This window comes from Panulirus ornatus, chromosome 63 (assembly GCF_036320965.1).
Source record: "Panulirus ornatus isolate Po-2019 chromosome 63, ASM3632096v1, whole genome shotgun sequence".
Lineage (NCBI taxonomy): Eukaryota > Metazoa > Arthropoda > Malacostraca > Decapoda > Palinuridae > Panulirus > Panulirus ornatus.
Genome location: NC_092286.1, coordinates 21,764,810 through 21,789,337, shown reverse-complemented (window position 1 = coordinate 21,789,337; position 24,528 = coordinate 21,764,810). Strand labels below are relative to the sequence as shown.

At 41.0% G+C, this 24,528-nt stretch overlaps 1 protein-coding gene and 1 long non-coding RNA gene across 2 annotated transcripts in view; one reads left to right on the top strand and one right to left on the bottom strand.

Moving 5' to 3' along the window:
- Yeti (yeti) overlaps positions 1 to 24,528 on the top strand; it is a 361,198-nt gene that overhangs the window by 137,463 nt on the left and 199,207 nt on the right. The gene's annotated exons all lie outside the window — the stretch shown is intronic.
- LOC139745877 (uncharacterized) overlaps positions 7,368 to 24,528 on the bottom strand; it is a 28,745-nt gene continuing 11,584 nt past the window's right edge. Inside the window, exon 2 of the long non-coding RNA XR_011712010.1 lies at positions 7,368 to 7,947. This is a non-coding gene — a long non-coding RNA (uncharacterized lncRNA). The remainder of the gene's footprint in view (positions 7,948 to 24,528) is intronic.

Genomic DNA, 24,528 nt, shown 5'->3' with positions numbered 1-24,528 from the left:
GTTTGGTCACATGGAGAGAATGAGTGAGGAAAGATTGACCAAGAGGATGTATGTGTCAGAGGTGGAGGGAACGAGGAGAAGTGGGGGACCAAATTGGAGATGGAAAGATGGAGTGAAAAAGATTTTGAGTGATCGGGGCATGAACATGCAGGAGGGTGAAAGATGTGCGAGGAATAGAGCGAATTAGAACGATGTCGTGTACCGGGGTCGACATGTTGTCAATGGATTGAACCAGGGCATGTGAAGCGTCTGGGGTAAACAATGGAAAGTTCTGTGGGGCCTGAATGTGGAAAGGGAGCTGTGGTTTTGGTGCATTATACATGACAGCTAGAGACTGAGTGTGAACGAATGTGGCCATTGTTGTCTTTTCCTGGCGGAATGCGTGCATAGTGCCATTGTACAAAGGCAAAGGGGATAAGAGTGAGTGCTCAAATTACAGAGGTATAAGTTTGTTGAGTATTCCTGGTAAATTATATGGGAGGGTATTGATTGAGAGGGTGAAGGCATGTACAGAGCATCAGATTGGGGAAGAGCAGTGTGGTTTCAGAAGTGGTAGAGGATGTGTGGATCAGGTGTTTGCTTTGAAGAATGTATGTGAGAAATACTTATAAAAGCAAATGGATTTGTATGTAGCATTTATGGATCTGGAGAAGGCATATGATAGAGTTGATAGAGATGCTCTGTAGAAGGTATTAAGAATATATGGTGTGGGAGGAAAGTTGTTAGAAGCAGTGAAAAGTTTTTATCGAGGATGTAAGGCATGTGTACGTGTAGGAAGAGAGGAAAGTGATTGGTTCTCAGTGAATGTAGGTTTGCGGCAGGGGTGTGTGATGTCTCCATGGTTGTTTAATTTGTTTATGGATGGGGTTGTTAGGGAGGTAAATGCAAGAGTTTTGGAAAGAGGGGCAAGTATGAAGTCTGTTGGGGATGAGAGAGCTTGGGAAGTGAGTCAGTTGTTGTTCACTGATGATACAGCGCTGGTGGCTGATTCATGTGAGAAACTGCAGAAGCTGGTGACTGAGTTTGGTAAAGTGTGTGGAAGAAGAAAGTTAAGAGTAAATGTGAATAAGAGCAAGGTTATTAGGTACAGTAGGGTTGAGGGTCAAGTCAATTGGGAGGTGAGTTTGAATGGAGAAAAACTGGAGGAAGTGAAGTGTTTTAGATATCTGGGAGTGGATCTGGCAGCGGATGGAACCATGGAAGCGGAAGTGGATCATAGGGTGGGGGAGGGGGCGAAAATTCTGGGGGCCTTGAAGAATGTGTGGAAGTCGAGAACATTATCTCAGAAAGCAAAAATGGGTATGTTTGAAGGAATAGTGGTTCCAACAATGTTGTATGGTTGCGAGGCGTGGGCTATGGATAGAGTTGTGCGCAGGAGGATGGATGTGCTGGAAATGAGATGTTTGAGGACAATGTGTGGTGTGAGGTGGTTTGATCGAGTGAGTAACGTAAGGGTAAGAGAGATGTGTGGAAATAAAAAGAGCGTGGTTGAGAGAGCAGAAGAGGGTGTTTTGAAGTGGTTTGGGCACATGGAGAGAATGAGTGAGGAAAGATTGACCAAGAGGATATATGTGTCGGAGGTGGAGGGAACGAGGAGAAGAGGGAGACCAAATTGGAGGTGGAAAGATGGAGTGAAAAAGATTTTGTGTGATCGGGGCCTGAACATGCAGGAGGGTGAAAGGAGGGCAAGGAATAGAGTGAATTGGAGCGATGTGGTATACCGGGGTTGACGTGCTGTCAGTGGATTGAATCAAGGCATGTGAAGCGTCTGGGGTAAACCATGGAAAGCTGTGTAGGTATGTATATTTGCGTGTGTGGACGTATGTATATACATGTGTATGGGGGGGGGTTGGGCCATTTCTTTCGTCTGTTTCCTTGCGCTACCTCGCAAACGCGGGAGACAGCGACAAAGTATAATAAAAAAAAATAAATATGTTAGGATGGGATCCAAGTCTAAACACAAATCCATTTATGTTTTGTATACATTTTATACTCCTTCTACGACACGCAGGAAATACATGGGAAGTATTCTTTCTCCCCTACCCTGATATACATATACATTTCACCACATACATACATATACATACACAGACATATACATATATACACATGTACACATTCATACTTGCTGCCTTCATCCATTCCCATCACCACCCTGCCACACACGAAATAGCATCCGCCCCCATTGAATATGACAGCATATTCACAGTTATTAATTTTTTCTTTTTTATGTTCTCCAGTTTTCTCAATATTGTTCTACCACTAGGAACAATAAGAAGGAACAGAGAAGGGGGCCAGGTGAGGATATTCCCTCAAAGGCCCAGTCCTCTTTTCTTGGCACTACCTCGGTAATGCGGGAAATGGCGAATAGTATGAAAGAAAGAAAGATACATTTTATACACACAGCCTTATCTAAAGCCCATGCCTAGCATCTATGTTGTGTTGTTGGGACTAAAGTACATTCTAACTTAATAATTTTTGCCCTCCCAGATAATCTCTCTTCCTATACATTCTTCAGTGCTCCCATAACCTTCATCCCCTCACCCACCCTATGACTCACTTCAACTTTCATAGTTCCCTATGCTGTCATGTCCACTCCCAGGTATCTACAACATTTTACTTCCTCCAGTTTTTCTCCATTTAAACACACACCAACTAACCTGTCCCTTAAGCCTGCAAAACCTAATAACCTCGCTTTTATTCATAATTACTCTCGTCCTCCATTCACACACTCTTCCAAACTAAGTCACCAACTTCTGCAGTTTCTTGCTTGAATCTGCCACCAGTGCTCTACCCTCAGCAAACAACAACTGACTTACTTCTCGGGCCCTTTCATCCTCTACAGACTACATACTTACTCCAGTCTCCAAGACTTGTGCATTTACCTCCCTCCCTCCACCCCATCCATAATCAAATTAACCATGGTGATATCATACATCCCTGCCACAAACCAACATACTCTTGAAACCATTTACTCTTCTCTCTGTACTTACACACATGCCTTACATCCTTGATATGAACTTTTAACTGCTTCTAGCAGCTTTTCTTCCTCACCAGATATACTTAAAACCTTCCACAAAGCATCTCTGTCAACCTTATAATATGCTTTCTCTAAATCCATAAGTGCCACATATATATCCACCAGTTTCTCTTAAGTATTTCTAACACACGTTTTTTAATGCAAACATTTGATCCAAGAATCCTCTAACACCTCTAAAACCACAATGTTTCTCCCCAATCTACTGCTCTCTACATATGTGCCTTCAGCCTCTCAATCAATATCCTCCCATACAACTTACCAAGTACACTCAACAAACTTATACCTCTGTAGTTTGAATACTCACCTCTATGCCCTTGCCTTTATACAAGGGCAGTATACATGTGTTCTGCCAAAACCTCAGGAACATCACCATGATCCATATATGCACTGAAAATCCTTGCCAACAAATCAGCAACGCATGCACACATACACACGTGTACTCAAACTTTCACTCAACTCTCAATCCCCTTTTAAACATGCATTTGCTACTCTATAGAAGGCTTTCACACCATCCAACAGTTGTCCCCCTACTCTATATCCTTAACACATCCAGTTGACTCGGTCATACACTTTCTCCAGGTTCCTAAAAGCTGCATAGAGCTTCTTATCTTTCACTAGATACATTTCCACAGTCATTTTCACCACAAAAATATGATCCATATATCCCCTATCTTTCCTAAAACTCCACTGCTCCTCACTTATTCTGTATTTAGTCACTTCCATCACTCTATCAATCAATATTCTTGCAAACACTTTTCTGGTATACTTAAACTTATTCCCTTATAAATGATGCATACATTCTAAGCAACTTTTCTTCTGAACAAAGGAACAGGAATAGCTTTCATCCAGTCTTCAGGCACATACTTCTCCCATGCTAAATCACATATCAAATGTATCCACTCTATCACTCTTTCTCCTCCATACCTAAACATTTCAACCATAATCTCATCCTTTCCAGGTGCCTTTCCTACCTTCAACCTTATTATCACCTTTTTAACCTTCCTTCTTGCTGTACCCTTGCAATTGTATCCTCTTCCTTTCATTCTCCACATCCATGCATGTAACAACTGCTGTGCCATCTGCTTCCACATTCATCAGTTCTTCAAAATATTTTCCATTCCTTCAATTCCTCCTTTAATTCAGCAACTCCCCTTCCTTACTTCTCACATTTCAATTTCCACTCTTACATCCATATCCTTCCTTCCTTTCTGACTTCCTTCCAGTACAATTTTTTCTATATATCTATTTCTATATATCTATATATATTTTTAAGTCTGATGCCTGTTCTCATCTGGAACTCCCCCAAGAGGATGGCCACAACAATGGTATCTATAACTAGTAAGCTCCAGTGCTGCTTCTCAGCCTTTAGTGTCTCATCCCAACAGTCTACAAGCAGAAGGCAATGTTAGTGCAGTGTTTGCAGAGGCTCCTACCTAATGTCCCTACTGATCACTTCTACCTAATCTATCTATATTCCTGATGCCCTTTCCCTTCGGGATTCCCTCAAGGGAGTGGCCACAGTGAAAGGAGCCCCCAAAAGTGTCAAACACCAATGTCATCTCTTAGCCTTTAGTGCCTCACCATTAACTGGACATTGGCAGAGGGCTAGTCTTGCACACTAATGTTCCTATCACCTGCTTCTACCTACTGTGTCTATCTAATACTACTACCTAATGTTACAACCTACTACTTCTACCTAATGCTCACTACTAATGCTCCAACCTACCACTTATAATGTTTCTACCTAAAGCTCCCATCTAATGTTCCTACTTAATACTTTTATCTATCGCTCCTACTATTTTCCAAAAGGCAGGGCTAGCACAAAGCGCTCACTACAGGAAAATCTAGAGTTGCAAAAATGAGTTGTGTGAGTTAAGTGTTGTCAAGTGTTATCTGTGACAAGGAGAGATTGTATGTTTGCAAACAGAATACCAGCATTCCCATTGTGGGTGAGGCAGAAAGAAAAGACAACTAACTGTGTCAAAGGAATGCAACTAGACAACCACTTAAGTACTGACTCACTTTGCAGCTATCGCTAACCCTCCCAATACCCAGGTGGGCAGTACCAGTAATATACCTCCCTGGTTGGTGGCTGCCTACCAACTACTACCCACTAACTTCTACCTAATGTTCCTACCTACTACTTCTACCTAATGCTCCTGCCTAAAACTTCCTAATTACTGCTTCTATCTATTGCTCCTACCATTTTGCTAAAAAGGCAGATCTAACGCCTAGTGCTCTCAGCAGAAAAATCCAGAGTTACGAAGAATGAGCTGTATGAGATAAGTGTTGTTGAATGTTTTGTATGACAAGAAGAGACTGTAAGTTTGTGGATAGATGCCAGGAGTCCACATGAGGGTGAGGCAGAAAAAAAAAAGGCAGCTACCTCACTCAGAGAAGTGCAACTTGACAACCACTAAAGTGCTGGCCCACAACACAGCTGTCACTAACTTTCCTGATACCCAGGCCAGTGAAACTGATAATATACCTCCCTATTCTTTGGCTGCCTACCAACTATTACCTATAATTTCATATTTGCCCTAAATTTTTCACTTGACGATCTTCCAAAATCTTCATCTGCTCTTTCTTTGCTCAGCTTTTTAACATTCTACTTACACATCTTATATTCTCTCCTCCTTTGCTGAACTTCCAATGATACATTCCTTTCAAGCAATCAATCATGTGCCCTTTTCTTTTCTTGCACAGCATTTCTAATCTCATCCATTCACTATGCATTTCCTCTTTTACTCTTCTTTTCACAACTTTGCATTCTATACTAATTCTACAACCTTTAACAGTCTGTCTCTAAACATTTAAACACCTCATTCACACATGACTGCATCCCTGCATTTACTGCACTTTCATGTAAACTTTCAGGCACCCTTCTTTCGTACTCCTCCTTTCATTTTTTCTGATTCTCTTCGCTTGCCAACACTTTTGCCTTTCCATTCTTTCTTACACTATACCTTCACTTTTCTCTGATCCTCACCACCGCAAAAACTGGAAAACACAGAGATTCTCCAAAGAATCCCCTTACAACTGTAACGTCCAGCACAGTCTTTTCAACATTTCATCCACTACCACATAGTCAATAAAACATTTTGTTCTTTTCCATCATTTCTCATCTATGTATAACAGTGGATTATCTTATGCTGAAAAAAAGGTGTTTGCAAAAAGGTGTCAGCACAGACATCCATAAGCTTACTTCTATTCTCCTTTACTCCAGGCACTACCCATTTACCAACTATCACACTAATTTCATGACATCGCACTTTTGCATTCATACATTACAACCCCCTCTCTCTAGTTTTTAAAACCATTCATACAGTTATTCATATTTCATCAGAAATGCCTCATTCCATCCTTATCTTGCACAATCTTCATATTCACAAGCACATATGCATAGAGCCATGCATACTTCGCAGTTCCAATCTCTCCCACACTATTCTTGATCCATTCCATCCATGCTCTGTAAACTCTCCCATACTCTGTGATAATGCAATTGTACATCATTCTTTCCCTCTTCCCTGATGATATTCACTTATTCCCACCCATAACATCCATCCTTTCAAGCCCTCCCACAACCTGTATTCATCATTTTCATTTTCACTTCACGCACACTACCCAAGGATATGGGTTTCTCCAGTACCTAGTTCATCCAAACTATAACTTTTAAATTTCACCACAAGCTCCCTCTTTCACTCTCACCAGATAATCACATACATAGCAGATAACTTTGCAGCTGTAATAAAGTGCAAAGGTCTGGGTGACCTTGCATGTGTAGCTTCAGGTAAGCCATCTTCAGAAGAGTAAGATTCAGAGCAAGTGACAAATTGCTGGTCCTTTTTTTTATGTCCCACCTTAGTACTAAGTCCTGTTAGCATGCCCTCTGATGCTATTAGGGCTTACCCTTAGATAAGAAATGCAGGATTTGGAGGATCAAAATCTACATCTGTACAATAGGAAAAGACTTAAGAGCATCCATTTATTTTCCTTTCCCTCATTCCCAGTCCCATCTCTTTTTTGGAAAAAAGTACTCCTGATAATAATAAGCATGTGACACAAAAACCAGTGGTCAGTGAATGTTAAGGAAGGGTAAATCTACACTTGGAATTACAGTACCTCAGCTCCAGGTCATGATCTCACAGGTCTGGGCAGGTTGCTGTATTGCTGCTGATAACTATGAACAAGTATCTGCTGTTCTCAAAAGGATTAAAATTGTTGGAGAGGATGATCCTTATGGATAAAACTTATGTTGGAAGGAGAAGCACCTGTTCTCTTAGATGCTCAAAGGGCTCTGCCATGGAAAAGAAATAATCTTTTATCCTTGAATTCAAAACCTGTATTTTCTTACTATTTCAGTACAATTAAGAAGCAGCTTAATGCTCATGTAGGACATAAAACTACAGAAGTAAACAACTTTGTGTGATGTTTTCTTTAGCCATGTTCTTCCTGCAGCCAAAGTGGTGATTTGAAACAGGGTAGTATATCACTTGTCAATGCTTTTCTTAAAAGACTTCAATATCTGAATATTTTTCAACTGCCTCCAATTTTCTTATTCCTCGTAATTCTTTCTCAAACTAACCTTTTTAATCATCCTTACTGATGCAGCTTCATTCTTAGTTCACAATATCATTGTATTATCTATCATTTTCATTCCCATTTACATGAGAGTGAACAAATGCATACATGCATCTTATGAAGGAATTAAATTTGTAAACCTGAGGTACCTGTTTCTATTCCTTAAAGTCAAAGTAGTTGGCAATTACTTCCTTCAAGTATTAGCTGGCTAACAGGTAATATTATTTAACAAATATTTTGAGCATTTTCCTTAAATTTTTACACAATGTGTGACAGGTGTTTTGCCCCATAATATCTTGAGAAGATTCTGCATGTACCATCCTTCTCTGAAAAGGAGAAAACAGCATAAAAGATATTGTAAACCTAAAAGAAAAGCTCAACACTAATACTATCACTGACTAAAATTCCCGATGCTTTTATCTTCTTTCCAACCTTAAAAGGATTACAGATATTTAATTTTCCCCTAGATCTGAGTGAATTTGACTTACATAAAAAAATAAAGAAGACACTGCTGCACATTTTCCCTAATCTTTTACTGCAACAAGAACCTGTAATTTACTGAAAACTGAGTTGCAGTGGTCCTTTTAACATATGGATTAATAAGGACTTAAATAATATACAGTACCTTATGATTTATGCATTCCATAAACTTGAAGAGGGCAAACATTTTCAGGTTTTGAGTATGAAAGTTGTCTTTTATTTCAAAGACTATGAAAAACAGCCTTAAATGAAAAAATCAAGAGCCTTAAAAATACACAAGTGAAAGTGTGGTTACAAAATTAAATTTATATCCAATTCTATTTTCTTTTAGAATAAATATGCAGGTCTGATGATCAATACTGTTCTGTACTTTACAATAAATTTCCGTTCAGTCAGTGCAAATTCATGAGATTTTACCATATAAGACACAAAAAGAGAATTTCTTAATCATAAAGAGAGGAAACTGATGATACTCCAAGTTTCTTTCTCCAGGTTCAAATGTCATATCAAAATTATTCATTACTTTATTCTGCACACAAGTAATGAGTAGTGTACACATAAGCAGTAAAATTTACGAATCTCCCGGACAGTGTATCAGGCACAGCGCTAACCCAGCTTTTGATACTTATCTTTGGCGAGGGTCGATAACTGGTAACCTGGCATGAGCTGGGGTACCTCTAAAACCCTTTAGCTCCATAAGGGTGTTCCCCAGAGAACAGCTCTTTCTCCACCCTCTTCAGTCATCACTCACATTACCTATTACCTCCTTTTTTCATATGTAGAACAGCATTATAATCATATTACATGTAACATAACATTATACAACTGGAACAATGCATCACCCAAAACAGAAAGTCTGCATCTCAAATGAAGTCTTCAATCACAAATTTATCAAAACCCCCAGACAGATATGAATCCAATCTGTACCCTCCAGTCACCTCAAATGGCTAATCACTCCTACTCAACAAATGACCAACTACTCTGGGCACCACATACAACACATGACATTCAACCCCACACAAGAAATATCAACAAAAAAGCCTAAAACAGACTTCTATGCCCTCAGAACACTAACTAGTACCACATTTTGACAAGAAAAAGAACCCCTTAGTATCCTTGGCATAAATTTCATCTGCCCCACTCAAATCTATGTCTTACCAGGCTGGTCAAAAGCAAACATGAAAAAGAGGAAAACCCCAACAGATAACTCAAGGGCTGCCTTGCAACAAATACACAACACCTACATGATGAAATATAGATCCTCCTAATACAATCCCACTTGAATATGCTTGGGCACTCACTTCTTTAATACAGTTTCAGACCCTTCCCACCGAAATTACTCCATAACAAACCACCAACACCTGGCAAAGCAATAAAAAGCATATCACTGCTTCACACTTCAGTGACCAACACTCACAGATCACATTCCTAACAAACACAACTATAATGACAAAACACATACACACATAAATGACCCTACAAGCACTAAGGAACCAACCTCACAACTCGGTCTTAAACAATACCACACCAGACATCTATCCATCTGATGCCATAATCCCCAGACAAATACAAGTCACACTTTCTCATCTACTCTCTAAACATCACCCATCTTTACAACATTTCAGAAACTAATTCAACATATTTCAAGAAGCTGCATGCTCAAGATGCAACTACAGTAATGGAGATACTAAACCTTACCCTAAAACAAAACAACAATTTATACCCCATGGTCCCACTTGATGGAAATGCCAGACTCCCTGAGTTCTAAGCAAACTCTGAAGAAGATAGGAAGGACTCCTGGGGCAGGAAAGTAAGGTGCATGTGTGTGACTGTATAATTATCTATTTGTAATTACATATCTGTACTGTAAAGGGAGGGAGTTTTACCCTCATGGCACCCCATCTCTTGGACATTCTCTGTTGTGCAACCATGTCTTCAGCCAGTTGCTGCCATTCATCTACTACTCTTATACTATAAGAGTAAGTTATGTCCAGCAGCTGCTTTATCCCTTAATCTCCTGAAGAACTGTTCACTATCTACATCATCCATCTGTTTTACAAACATAATGGTTGTGATAAAGTCACTCCTCACTCTTCGCTATTCTGTGGTGAGCAAACTTAAAACGTCAAGCTTTTCCCAGTAACCCAGCTCTGTAAAATGAGGCATCAACTTTATTGCTCTCCTATGGACATTACCTGGATTGGTTGGGAAACACTGAACACAATGACATCGTTTGTTTAGCAGAAACATTTCTGAACACGAAAAACAATGACCTGATTGGCGAATACAATTTGCCAGAATACAAATTATATGTATACGTATGTAAGTGGAAGAGATGGCCAAAGAGCGTTATTGGATTTGTGTTAATTGATGGGCTCACGAGAGAGACTTCTGGATGTTAATGTGCTGAGAGGTGCAACTGGAGGGATGTCTGATCATTATCTTGTGGAGGCGAAGGTGAAGATTTGTAGAGGTTTTCAGAAAAGAAGAGAGAATGTTGGGATGAAGAGAGTGGTGAGAATAAGTGAGCTTGGGAAGGAGACTTGTGTGAGGAAGTACCAGGAGAGACTGAGTGCAGAATGGAAAAAGGTGAGAGCAAAGGACGTAAGGGGAGTGGGGGAGGAATGGGATGTATTTAGGGAAGTAGTGATGGCTTGCGTAAAAGATGCTTGTGGCATGAGAAGCATGGGAGGTAGGCAGATTAGAAAGGGTAGTGAGTGGTGGGATGAAGAAGTAAGATTATTAGTGAAATAGAAGAGAGATAGGGGATAGGGGAGAAAGAATACTTCCCACGTATTCCCTGCGTGTCGTAGAAGGCGACTAAAAGGGAAGGGAGCGGGAGGCTGGAAATCCTCCCCTCTCGTTTTTTTTTTTCCCCCAAAAGAAGGAACGGAGAAGAGGGCCAGGTGAGGATATTCCCTCAAAGACCCAGTCCTCTGTTCTTAACGCTACCTCGCTATCGCAGGAGATGGCAAATAGTATGAAAGAAAGAAAGAAAAGAAGAGAGAGGCATTTGGAGGAGTTTTCCAGGGAAATAGTGCAAATGACTGAGAGAAGTATAAAAGAAACAGGCAGGAGGTCAAGAGAAAGGTGAAAGAGGTGAAAAAGAGGGCAAATGAGGGTTGGGGTGAGAGAGTATCATTAAATCTTAGGGAGAATAAAAAGATATTTTGGAAGGAGGTGAGTAAAGTGAGTAGGTCAAGAGAACAAATGGAAACAATGGTGAAGAGGGCTAATGGGGAGGTGATAACAATTAGTGGTGATGTGAGAAAGAGATAGAGTAAGTATTTTGAAGGTTTGTTGAATGTGTTAGATGACAGAGTGGCAGATATAGCGTGTTTTGGTCGAGGTGGTGTGTGAAGTGAGAGGGTTAGGAAGAATGATCTGGTAAACAGAGAAGAGGTAGTAAAAGCTTTGCGGAAGATGAAAGCCAGCAAGGCAGTGGGTTTGGATGGTATTGCAATGGAATCTATTAAAAATGGGGGGGGGGGACTGTGTTGCTGACTGGTTGGTAAGGATAGTTAAAGTATGTATGACTCATGGTGAGGTGCCTGACGATTGGCGGAATGCATGCATAGTGCCACTGTACAAAGGCAATGGGGATAAAGGTGAGTGTTCAAATTACAGAGGTATAAGTTTGTTGAGTCTACTTCAAAAACTATATGGGAGGGTACTGATTGAGAGGGTGAAGGCATGTACAGAGCAGTGTGGTTTCAGAAGTGATAGAGGATGTGTGGATCAGGTGTTTGCTTTGAAAAATGTATGAGAGAAATACTTAGAAAAGCAAATGGATTTCCATGTAGCATTTATGGATCTGGAGAAGGCATATGATAGAGTTGATAGAGATGCTCTGCGGAAGGTATTAAGAATATATGGTGAGGGAGGTAAGTTGTTAGAAGCAGTGAAAAGTTTTTATCGAGGATGTAGGACTTGTGTACGAGTAGGAAGAGAGGAAAGTGATTGGGTCTCAGTGAAAGTCTGTTTGTTGCAAGGGTGCATGATGTCGACACGGTTGTTTAATTTGTTTATGGATGGGGTTGTTAGGGAGGTGAATGCAAGAGTTTTGGAGAGAGGGGCAAGTATGCAGTCTGTTGTGGATGAGAGAGCTTGGAAAAAGAGTCAGTTGTTGTTCGCTGATGATACAGTGCTGGTGGCTGATTTGGGTGAGAAACTGCAGAAGCTGGTGACTGAGTTTGGAAAAGTGTGTGAAAGAAAAAACCTGAGAGTAAGTGTGAATAAGAGCAAGGATATTAGTTACAGTAGGGTTGAGGGACAAGTCAATTAGGAGGTAAGTTTGAATAGAGAAAAACTGGAGGAAGTGAAGTGCTTTAGATATCTGGGAGTGGATTTAGCAGTGGCAAGAACCATGGAAGCAGAAGTGAGTCACAGGGTGGGGGAGGGGGCAAAAGTTCTGGGAGCGTTGAAAAATGTGTGGAAGGCGAGAACATTATCTCGGAAAGCAAAAATGGGTATGTTTGAAGGAAGAGTGGTTCCAACAATGCTATATGGTTGCAAGGCGTGGGCTATAGATAAAGTTGTGCAGAGGAGGGTGGATGCATTGCAAATGAGATGTTTGAGGACAATATGTTGTGAGGTGGTTTGATCGTGTAAGTAATGAAAGGGTAAGAGAGATGTGTGGTAATAAAGAAAATGTGGTTGAGAGAGCAGAAGAGGGTGTTTTGAAATGGTTTGGTCACATGGAGAGAATGAGTGAGGAAAGATTGACAAAGAGGATATATTTGTCAGAGGTGGAGGGAACAAGGAGAAGTGGGAGACCAAATTGGAGGTGGAAAGATGGAGTGAAAAAGATTTTGAGCGATCGGGGCCTTAACATTCATGAGGGTGAAAGGCTTGCAAGGAATAGAGTGAATTGGAACGATATGGTATACCGGGGTCGACGTGGTGTCAATGGATTGAACCAGGGCATGTGAAGCGTCTGGGGTAAACCATGGAAAGTTTTGTGGGGCCTGGATGTGGAAAGGGAGCTGTTTAGGTGCATTATACATGACTGCTAGAGACTGAGTGTGAACGAATGGGGCCTTTGTTGTCTTTTCCTAGTGCTACCTCATGCACATGCGGGGGAAGGGGGTTGTCATTTCATGTGTGGAGGGGTGGCAATGGGAATGAATAAAGGCAGCAAGTATGAATTATGTACATGTGTATATATGTATATGTCTGTGTATGTATATATATGTATATGTTAAAATGTATAGGTATGTATATGTGCATGTGTGGACATGTACGTATATACATGTGTATGGGGTAGGTTGGGCCATTCTTTCATCTGTCTCCTTGCGCTACCTCGCTAATGCGGGAGACAGCGACAAATTTAAAAAAAAAAAAATTTGTTAGGGACAGAGTTGGTTGAGGAGGCAAAACTACACTGTGTGTAAGATTTTACCTAATCCCATCTAAATTCAGGCCACAACATCAGCCACTGTTGAACATTTATGTGTACAAATGAGCTGAAAATTTTTAAAACTTTCCATAAGCATTATATACAGATACCCTAATCAACCACTAAATAGTGAAAATGTCATGAATGAGAGTTTACACTGAGCAATACAGGATAAAGAACCGATCATTCTGGTGGATTTTAATCTTCCAAAAATCAACTGGCAAACTATCTCAGGTGTAGAAAGTGAATTTGCTAGACTTATGAACTTTGACGAAGACCATTTTCTCTACTATGCCATCACTGATCTGACAAGGGAAGATAATATACATGATATAGTTCCCAGGGGACGGGAGAAAGAATACTATCCACATATTCCCCCATGCGTCATAGAAGGTGACTAAAGGGGGCAGGAGCAGGAAGCTGGAAGCCCTCCCCTCCATGTATTTCAATTTCTAAAAGGGGAAACATAAGAAGGAGCCAAGCAAGGAGTGCTCATCCTCCTCCAAGGCTCAAACTGAGGTGTACGAATGTGTGTGGATGTAACCAAGATGAGAAGAAATGATAGATAGGTAGTGTGTTTGAGGAGAGAAACATGGATGCTCTGGCTCTGAGAGAAATGAAGCTCAAGGGTTAAGGGGAAGAGTGGTCTGGGAAAGTCTTGGAAGTAAAGTCAGGGGTTAGTGAGAGGACAAGAGCTAAGGAAGGAGTAGCACTACTCCTGAAGCAGGAGTTGTGGGAGTATGTGATAGAGTGATGTGGGTAAAACTGAAAGTGGTCATAAGAGGAAAGATAATGAGAGGCACGTGTTTTGGGAGCAGCTGACTGAGTTTTAGTGATGGATGACTTAAATGCGATGGTGAGTAGACTGGGTTTTAGTGATGGGTGACTTAAATGCAAAGGTGAGTAAAGTGGCAGTGTAGGGTATAATTGGCGTAGATGGAGTATTCAATATTGTAAATGGAAATGGTGAAAAGCTTGTGAATTTGTGTGACTGGGAATACCTAGTGTAAAAAGAGACATACATAAGTATACATGTGTGAGTAGGAGAGATGGTCAAAGGGCATTAATATATTACGTGTTAATAGATAAGAATGTAAAAGAGAGACTTTTGGATGTTAATGTGCAATGAGGGGCAACTGGAGGGATGCCTGATCACTATCTTGTGGAGGTGAAGGTGAAGATTTGTAGAGGTTTTCAAACAAGAAGTGAGAATGTTGGGGAGAAGAGAGTGGTGAGAATAAGTGAACTTGGAAAGGAGACTTGTGTGACGAAGTACCAGGAGAGATTTAGTGGAGAATGGCAAAAGGTGAGAGCAAATGATGGGAGAGGAGTGGGTGAGGAATGGGGTGCATTTAGGGAAACAGTGATGGCTTGCAGAAAAGATGCATGTGGCATGTGGCACCAATATCATTGCCCCTAACTTTAAAAGAACAGATTTTAAAGGGTTGCACAGCACATTAAAGTGCATCATCCTTTTTTGCTCATGTCCAGAGGAATCATAGTCCAGTTTTAAGCAACAGTTCATGCACCAACAAGACATATTCATCCCCATACTTGACAGAATCAATAAAACCAACGACAGGCCTGAATGGTACTCACCATATTGCAAGTGCCTTAAACCAACACAATAAGCCAAGAGAGAGTATGAAGTGAGGTCTGCAAGAGATAGTGATGGAGATCCTAAAGAATAAATGTGAGCGGATGTGGCCTTTCTTCATCTGTTTCCTAGCACTACCTTGCTGACACATGGGGTGGTGATGCTGTTTCCTGTGAGGAAGGGTGGCGCCAGGAATTTATGAAGGCGAGCAAGTATGTGATAAGGAGGGTGGATGTGTTGGATATGAAATGTTTGAGGACAAAAATTGGTGTGAGGTGGTTTGATCGAGTAAGTAATGAATTGGTAAGAGAGATGTGTGGTAATAAAAAAAGAGGGTGAGAGAGCAGAAGAGGGTGTGTTGAAATGGTTTGTTCACATGGAGAGAATGAATGAGGAAAGGTTGAAAGAGAGGATATATGTGTCAGAGGTGGAGGGAAGAAGCAGGAGACCAAATTGAATGTGGAAGGATGGAGTGAAAAAGATTTTGAGCGATCGGAACCTGAACATACAGGAAGGTGAAAGGGATGCAAGGAATAGAGCAAATTGGAACGATGTGGTATACATGGGTCAAGGTGCTGTCAATGGATTGAACCAGGGCCTGTGAAGCATCTGGGGTAAACCATGGAAAGTCTTGTGGGGCCTGGATGTGGAAAGGGAGCTGTGGTTTCAGTGCATTATACATGGCAGCTGGAGACTGAGTGTGAGCGAAATGTATAGGTATGTATATGTGCATGTGTGGACATGTATGTATATAAATGTGTATGTGAGTGGGTTGGACCATTCTTTCATCTGTTTCCTTGTGCTACCTTGCGACAAAGTAAAATAAATAAAATAATATATTTTTTTTTTTTTTTTTTTTATACTTTGTCGCTGTCTCCCACGTTTGCGAGGTAGCGCAAGGAAACAGACGAAAGAAATGGCCCAACCCCCCCCCATACACATGTATATACATACGTCCACACACGCAAATATACATACCTACACAGCTTTCCATGGTTTACCCCAGACGCTTCACATGCCTTGATTCAATCCACTGACAGCACGTCAACCCCGGTATACCACATCGCTCCAATTCACTCTATTCCTTGCCCTCCTTTCACCCTCCTGCATGTTCAGGCCCCGATCACACAAAATCTTTTTCACTCCATCTTTCCACCTCCAATTTGGTCTCCCTCTTCTCCTTGCTCCCTCCACCTCCGACACATATATCCTCTTGGTGAATCTTTCCTCACTCATCCTCTCCATGTGCCCAAACCACTTCAAAACACCCTCTTCTGCTCTCTCAACCACGCTCTTTTTATTTCCACACATCTCTCTTACCCTTACGTTACTCACTCGATCAAACCACCTCACACCACACATTGTCCTCAAACATCTCATTTCCAGCACATCCATCCTCCTGCGCACAACTCTATCCATAGCCCACGCCTCGCAACCATACAACATTGTTGGAACCACTATTCCTTCAAACATACCCATTTTTGCTTTCCGAGATAATGTTCTCGACTTCCACACATTCTTCAAGGCCCCCAGAATTTTCGCCCCCTCCCCCACCCTATGATCCACTTCCGCTTCCATGGTTCCATCCGCTGCCAGATCCACTCCCAGATATCTAAAACACTTCACTTCCTCCAGTTTTTCTCCATTCAAACTCACCTCCCAATTGACTTGACCCTCAACCCTACTGTACCTAATAACCTTGCTCTTATTCACATTTACTCTTAACTTTCTTCTTTCACACACTTTACCAAACTCAGTCACCAGCTTCTGCAGTTTCTCACATGAATCAGCCACCAGCGCTGTATCATCAGCGAACAACAACTGACTCACTTCCCAAGCTCTCTCATCCCCAACAGACTTCATACTTGCCCCTCTTTCCAAAACTCTTGCATTTACCTCCCTAACAACCCCATCCATAAACAAATTAAACAACCATGGAGACATCACACACCCCTGCCGCAAACCTAAAATAATATATACATTACATAAAATATATTGTTAAGATACTAATCAATGCAAGAAACTGTAAGATATCCAATAAAAGAAAGGAAATTTTCTTAAAATGCTGTACAAGATGCTAGTAGAGTCCCACCAAATATATTGGTGAACAGGAAAATGCTGGAGAAATACTGGAGAAATTTATAAGTTTGTTGAGTATTCCTGGTAAATTATATGGGAGGGTACTGATTGAGAGGGTGAAGACATGTACAGAGCATCAGATTGGGGAAGAGCAGTGTGGTTTCAGAAGTGGTAGAGGATGTGTGGATCAGGTGTTTGCTTTGAGGAATGTATGTGAGAAATACTTAGAAAAGCAAATGGATTTGTATGTAACATTTATGGATCTGGAGAAGGCATATGATAGAGTTGATAGAGATGCTCTGTGGAAGGTATTAAGAATATATGGTGAGGGAGGTAGTTGTTAGAAGCAGTGAAAAGTTTTTATCGAGGATGTAGGACTTGTGTACGAGTAGGAAGAGAGGAAAGTGATTGTGTCTCAGTGAAAGTCTGTTTGTTGCAAGGGTGCATGATGTCGACACGGTTGTTTAATTGTTTATGGATGGGGTTGTTAGGGAGGAGTGAATGCAAGAGTTTTGGAGAGAGGGCAAGTATGCAGTCTGTTGTGGATGAGAGAGCTTGGAAAAAGAGTCAGTTGTTGTTCGCTGATGATACAGTGCTGGTGGCTGATTTGGGTGAGAAACTGCAGAAGCTGGTGACTGAGTTTGGAAAAGTGTGTGAAAGAAAAAACCTGAGAGTAAGTGTGAATAAGAGCAAGGATATTAGTTACAGTAGGGTTGAGGGACAAGTCAATTAGGAGGTAAGTTTGAATAGAGAAAAACTGGAGGAAGTGAAGTGCTTTAGATATCTGGGAGTGGATTTAGCAGTGGCAAGAACACATGGAAGCAGAAGTGAGTCACAGGGTGGGGGAGGGGGCAAAAGTTCTGGGAGCGTTGAAAAATGTGTGGAAGGCGAGAACATTATCTCGGAAAGCAAAAATGGGTATGTTTGAAGAAGAGTGGTTCCAACAATGCTATATGGTTGCAAGGCGTGGGCTATAGATAAAGTTGTGCAGAGGAGGGTGGATGCATTGGAAATGAGATGTTTGAGGACAATATGTTGTGAGGTGGTTTGATCGAGTAAGTAATGAATTGGTAAGAGAGATGTGTGGTAATAAAAAAAGAGGGTGAGAGAGCAGAAGAGGGTGTTTTGAAATGGTTTGGTCACATGGAGGAGAATGAGTGAGGAAAGATTGACAAAGGGGATATATGTGTCAGAGGTGGAGGGAAGAAGCAGAGACCAAATTGAATGTGGAAGGATGGAGTGAAAAAGATTTTGAGCGATCGGAACCTGAACATACAGGAAGGTGAAAGGGATGCAAGGAATAGAGCAAATTGGAACGATGTGGTATACTTGGGTCAAGGTGCTGTCAATTTTTTTAAAACCGGGGCCCCTGTGAAGCTTTGGGGGTAAACCATGGAAAAGTCTGTGGGGCTTTAAAAAAAGAAGGAGAATTTTGGGGGAAAAAGACATTTGGTTAGAGTAAGTGAGCTTGGAAAGGGGGAACTTGCGTGAGGAAGTATCAGGAGAGATTAAGTGTAAAATTGGCAAAAGGTACAAGAAAAATGACATGAGGGGGGGTGGGTGGGGAAATTGGGCCCGTATTTAGGGAAAGCAGTATGGCTTGTGCAAAAAGATGCATGTGGTATGACAAAGGTGGGGGTGGGCAGATTAAAAGGGGTTGTGATTTGGTGGGATGAAAAAGTAAGTTGTTAGTAAAAAGAGAAAAAGAGAGGTTTTTTTGGACAATATTTGCAGGGAAGTAGTGGGAAATGACTTGGAGAATAATAAAAGAAAGTGGTAAGAGGGCAAGAGAAAGGTGCAAGAGGTGAAGAAGAGGGCAAATGAGGGGTTGGGGTTTTTGGGGAGTATCATTAAATTTTGGGAGGGAAAAAAAAGATGTAATGAAAGGGTAAGAGAGATGTGTGGTAATTTAAAAAGTGTGGTTGAAGAGAAACAGAAAAGGGTTTTTATTGAAATTTTTTGGTCACATGGAGAGAAAAGAAGGTGAAAAGGGAAAAATTTACAAAAGGGGTTTTTATGTGTCAGAGGTGGAGGGAACCCAGAAGAAGGTTGGGGGGGACCAAAAAGGAGGTGAAACAGATTTTGAAAGATCAGGACCTTTAATATGCAGGAGGGTAAAAGGGGGTTTTCAAGGAATTTTTTTGAATTGGAATGATGTGGTATACCAGGGTCGAAGTGCTGTCAATGGGTTGAACCGGGCCCGTGAAGGGATCTGGGATAAAAACCATGGAAAGTCTTGTGGGGCCTGGATGTGGAAAGGGGGCTGTGGTTTCAGTCATTTTTCATGGCAGCTGGAGACTGAGGGTGAGCAAAAATGTATAGGTATGTATATGTGCATGTGTGGCATGAAAGTATATAAATTTTGTATGTGAGTGGGTTGGACCATTTTTTCTCTGTTTCCTTGTGTTTTACCTTGCGACAAAGAAAAAATAAAAAAAAAAATTTTATTTTTTTTTTTTTTTTTTTTTTTATATTTTGGGCGCTGTCTCCCACGTTTGCGGGTAGCGCAAGGAAACGGGAACGAAAGAAAGGGCCCCAAAACCCCCCCCCTTTACCCCTGTATTACATACGTCCACACACGAAATTTTCATACCTACACAGCTTTCCATGGTTTACCCCAGACGCTTCACGGGCCTTTTGATTAAAATCCACGGGAAAAGCACGTCAACCCCGGTATCCCCACATCCTCCAATTCACTCTATTCCTTGCCCCCCTTTCACCCTCCGCATTTTCAGGCCCCGATCACACAAAATCTTTTTCACTCCATCTTTCCACCTCCAATTTGGTCTCCCTCTTCTCCTTGCTCCCTCCCCCCTCCGACACATTTACCCTTTCTTGGGGGAAACTTTCCCACTCTCCTCTCCTGTCCCCAAAAACCACTTCAAAACACCCTCTTCTCCCTCTTTCAACCACGCTCTTTTTATTTCCACCCATTTCCCCTTCCCCTTACGTTACTCACTCGTAAAAACCACCTCACACCACACTTTTGTCCTCAAACATCCCCCATTTCCAGCACATCCATCCTCCTGCGCACAACTCTATCCATAGCCCACGCCTCGAAACCATAAAAACATTGTTGGAACCACTATTCCTTAAACATACCCATTTTTGCTTTCCGAGATAATGTTCTCGACTTCCACACTTTCTTCAAGGCCCCAGAATTTTCCCCCCCCCCCCCCTTTATGTTTCCATTTCCCCGCTTCCATGGTTCCATCCGCTGCCAGATCCACTCCCAGATATCTAAAACACTTCACTTCCTCCAGTTTTTCCCATTCAAACTCACCCCCCCCAATTGACTTGACCCTAAAACCCTACTGAAACCTAATAACCTTGTTTCTTATTCACATTTACTCTTAATTTTTCTTCTTTCCCCACACTTTACCAAACTCAGTCACCAGCTTTGCATTTTCTCCATGAATCAGCCACCAGCGCTGTACCCATCAGCGAAAACAATTTGACTCATTCCCAAGCTCTCTCTTTCCCCCAACAGCTTCATACTTGCCCCTTTTTTCCCAAAAAAACTCTTGCATTTACCCCCCTAAAAACCCCCCATCCTTTTAAACAAATTAAAAAACCATGGGGGACATCACACACCCCTGCCCCCAAACCTAAAAAAATATATACATTACAAAAAATTTATATTGTTAAGATACTAATCAATGCAAGAAACTGTAAGATACCCAATTAAAAAAAAGGGAAAATTTTTCTTAAAATGTTGTACAAGATGCTAGTTAGAGCCCCACCAAATATATTGGTAAAACAGGAAAATGCTGGGAGAAATATGGAAAAATTTTAAAAGTTTGTTGAGTTTTTCCTGGTAAATTATAGGGGGAGGGAAACTGATTGAGAGGGTGAAAAACATTTTACAGAGCATCAGATTGGGAAGGGAGCAGTGGGGTTTCAAAAATTGGTAGAGGATGTGTGGATCAGGTGTTTGTTTTGGGGAAAATGTTTGTAAAGAAATACTTAGAAAATTTATAAGTTTTTTGGGAGTATTCCGGGGTAAATTTATGGGAGGGTACTATTGAGGGGTTTGAAGACATGTACAGACCCTCAGATTGGGGAAGAGCAGTGGGGTTTTCAGAAGTGGTAGAGGATGTGTGGATCAGGTGTTTGCTTTGAGGAATTTTTATTTTGAGAAATACTTAGAAAAGCAAATGGTTTGTATGAAAACATTTATGGATTGGAGAAGGCTTTATGTAGAGTTAAAGGGGAGATGCTCTGTGGAAGGTATTAAGAATATATGGTGTTGGGGGGGGGCAAATTTTTTTAGAAAATAGTGAAAAGTTTTTTTCGAGGATGTAAGGTATGTGTAGTGTAGGAAGAGAGGAAAAATGATTGGGGGTTTTCGTGAATTAGGTTTGCGGCAGGGGTTGGGGTGATGTCTCCATGGTTGTTTAATTTGTTTTTTGGATGGGGGGTTGTTTTGGGAGGTGGGAAAGCAAGAGTTTTGGAAAGAGGGGCAAGTTGCAGTCTGTTGTGGATGAGAGAGCTTGGAAAGTAATCAGCTGTTGTTCGCTGATGATACAGAGCTGGTTTGGGTTTATTCAAGGGAAAAAACTGCAGAAGTGGTGATGAGTTTGGGGAAAGTGTGTGAAAGAAGAAAAGTAAGAGTAAATGTTTAATAAGAGGGAAGGCTATTCAAATACAGGGTTGGGTTTAGGGGCAAAATCAATTGGGAGGTAAGGTTTTTAATGGAGAAAAAAATGGAGGAAGTGAAGTTTTTAGATATCTGGGAGTAGATTTGGCAGCGAATTTGGGGCCATGGAAGTGGAAGTGAATCATTGGGGAGGGGGGGGGGGCGGGAAAAATTTTGGGGCATTGAAGAATGTGTGGAAATCGAGGGAAAATTATCCCGGGGGGAAAACCAAAAAAGGGACGGGTTTTAAGGAATAATGGGTTTCCCAAAAATGTTTATGGTTGCGAGGCGTGGGCTATAGAGTTGTGCGGAGGAGGGTGCATGTGCTGGGAAAAGAGATGTTTGAGGACAACATGTGGTGTGAGATGGTTTGGGTCGAGTAATTTAAAAATTGGGTAAGGAAAGTGTTGGGAATAAAAAAAGTGTGGTTGAGAGAGCAGAAGAGGGGTTTTTTTTTGAAATGGGTTTTGGGAAAATGGAGAAAATGAGTGAGGAAAGGTTTTACCAAAAGGATATATGTGTCAGAGGTGGGGAATGAGGAGAAGTGGGAGACCCAAAATTTGGAAAGGGGGAAAGATGGAGTGAAAAAAAATTTTGAGTGATCGGGGCCCGAACTGCAGGAAGGTGAAAGGCCTGCAAGGAATAGTGTGAATTGGAAAGATGTGGTTTACCAGGGTTGATGTGCTGTCAAAAGGTTGAACCAGGGCATGTGAAGCGTCTGGAGTAAACCGGAAAGAAAGTTGTGTGGGGGCCTGGATGTGGAAAGGGAGGGTGTGGTTTTGGTGCATTATACATGACAAACTAGAGACTTGAGTGTGAGCGAAAGTGGCCTTTGTTGTCTTTTCCTAGCGCTACCTCGCCAAAATGGGGCAGGGGAGGGGATTTTTTTTTCATTTTTGGGGGGGCGGGGGGTGGCGATGGAAAAGAATAAAGGAAAACAGTATGAAATTTTGTACATTTGTATATATGTATATGTCTGTGTGTATATAAAATGTATACGTTGAGATGTATTGGTATGTATATTTGCGGTTTTTTGTGGACGTGTATGTTTTAAAACATGTGTTTTGTTTGGGGGGGTTGGGGCCCCCTTCCTTCAAACTGTTTCCTTGCGCTAAAGCAGGAGACAGTGACAAAAATAAAATAATAATAAAAAAAAATATTGCAATGTTTTGAAAAAGTTCACAGTCTACTTACATTATCATCTACAATTACTTTAAAACTTTTTTTCTTCAAATGTCATTATTTGATTCATTTATGATTTTTAACCATTTCCCATTATTTATTTTTTCCCAAAAAGTAACACTGAAATTTTGCAGGTGTAAACATATTGGAGCAAGTCCCCTTTCTCCATCGGGTTTTGGACCATGGATTAAAAAAAGTATGAGCAATCTTCTTTGAAGATTTTTGTTGAAAGGGAATCCCAAAATTTTAACACCTTTTTTCTAACTCTCTGTAGTATGTTATTCTTTTGGGTTTAAAAGTCTCTAGCTTGCCATCTACATCTAACTTAATTATTCATTCTGCCAATAAAATCATTGCATGTTAAGACTCTCATGTACAGATTGATGGAAAAAAGCTTTTTTTAGCCTCAGAAATTTTGCTCTTCATTACAAATTAATACCAATACTTTTCAGAAAGACCAGAAGAATTCTACACTTTTTGGGTTTTTGAATGGATTCTTACAATCCAATTTTGCTTTTTTTTGAACAATGGTATGCACTGAAGTTTTAAAGTGATATGCTTAGAGTTCAAACTGAGAATTGGGTAGAAAATTTTTTTTTTCCTTTGTAGGGATTTTTCTAATACATCCAGGGGGCTTTGGAAAGGGTGAAAAAACAAATGTATGTTTTTAAAAATTATCCATTTTATTTCAATATGTTATGATTGTACCCTTTTGCTAGGAGGGGGACGATGTTATTTAAGCTGATAACCAAGGAAATCACACCATATGGTGGAGAGGGGGTCTGATGTGATATTTTGCTTCAGGGAATAACATGGCCTAAGCTGAAGGTGATATATGCAGACTGGTTGATCACTCAACCAGGCCATCACTCAAAAGGAAAAGGGGGGGGAAAGAATGTAACTGAGGTGTAAACCCCCTTTAGCAGTAGAGGTAAATGTGCTGGGTGGGAATGTTTTCCCTAACCCCCAAAAAAACATCTCCAGGAGGCTAAGGGTCATCTCCTGCAGCGGGGGAGAGACAAAAACCAAAGGCCATTTTAATGGCCCCAAAAACCAGAATGTAGTGATTCCACATGGGTTTGTTGTCACGAAATGAGAAACTTCAGGGAATGAGTATATTTTGTCTATTTGGTTTCCCTTTTTGAATGTTTGTTGCTAAATATTTGAGGACAGTTCCTGCATTTTAAAGTGATTTGTTGGGATGACAAAATCCCCATACACCGGGCAGTGTTACAAACTCTTGATCATACCCCCTGTCCATGGGGAAAAAGATTACCTGTGACATACTTCTAGCATATTTATCAGCCCCTTGAGGCCAAAGGGCAAAAGTACTGCAAAAATGTTTCAGGCACTTGACATCTCGATTAAGGGTGAACCAAAGTGAGGGCCAGCAGTCACTAGATCCGATCCAGAGATGGAAAAATGATTTGTGTTAAAACTGAGGTTAGTTTAAGAGTGAAGCCCCTTTTGTATAGTGCAGAATAAAAGTGTCAGCCCAAAACCATAGTCTTAATGTCTGGCCAAAATAAACG